We start from the raw sequence: 674 nt of genomic DNA, 5'->3' as shown, positions 1-674 counted from the left end.
ATCATTTGTTGACAATGAGAAATTGTGGGAGCATTGCGCTGACCCACCCATGTTTGACCCAACCATGTCTGGCTCCTGGTATTAAATTATCGGAGCACAGCCAACGCACGTCTTAACACTCCATTGCGTAACCGGAAGTCTCCTGGTATTAAATTAGCAAAAATTATTTGGCCAAGTAATTAAATTAGCCTAGTTCATGCCCTGCAGACTGTTTTGCTTAATTAATAACAATTAGGGACCATTGGGATGAGCTGAAATGGGAAGAATATAGTGCAATACTCAATGCTTTCATGAACATTCAAAGAACATCTCTCCCTCTCTCCCTCCCGCTCTCTCTTTCTCTCTCTCCCTCTGTCTCTCTCTCTCCCTCTCCCTCCCTCTCTTTCTCTCCCTCTCTCTCACTCTCCCTCCCTCTCTCTTTCTCTCACCCTCCCTCCCTCCCCCTCCCCCCATCTCTCTTTCTCTCTCTCCCTCTGTCTCTCTCTCTCTCTCTCTCTCTCCCTCTCTCTCTCTCCCTCTCTCTCTCTCTCTCTCCCTCTCTCTCTCTCCCTCTCTCTGTTTCTTAGGGAAACCATAACCTATGCTGACATCAGGTTTGCTAAATGTATTTACTTCACGAGACAAAACATTGTCCACATGAGCTGGAGTGATAGGTCCAGTGTGACATAGGCTAT

The sequence above is a fragment of the Clupea harengus genome, chromosome 6, assembly GCF_900700415.2.
Source record: "Clupea harengus chromosome 6, Ch_v2.0.2, whole genome shotgun sequence".
Taxonomy (NCBI): domain Eukaryota; kingdom Metazoa; phylum Chordata; class Actinopteri; order Clupeiformes; family Clupeidae; genus Clupea; species Clupea harengus.
The sequence above is the reverse complement of the archived record's forward strand: the minus strand, read 5'-3'. Positions refer to the sequence as shown.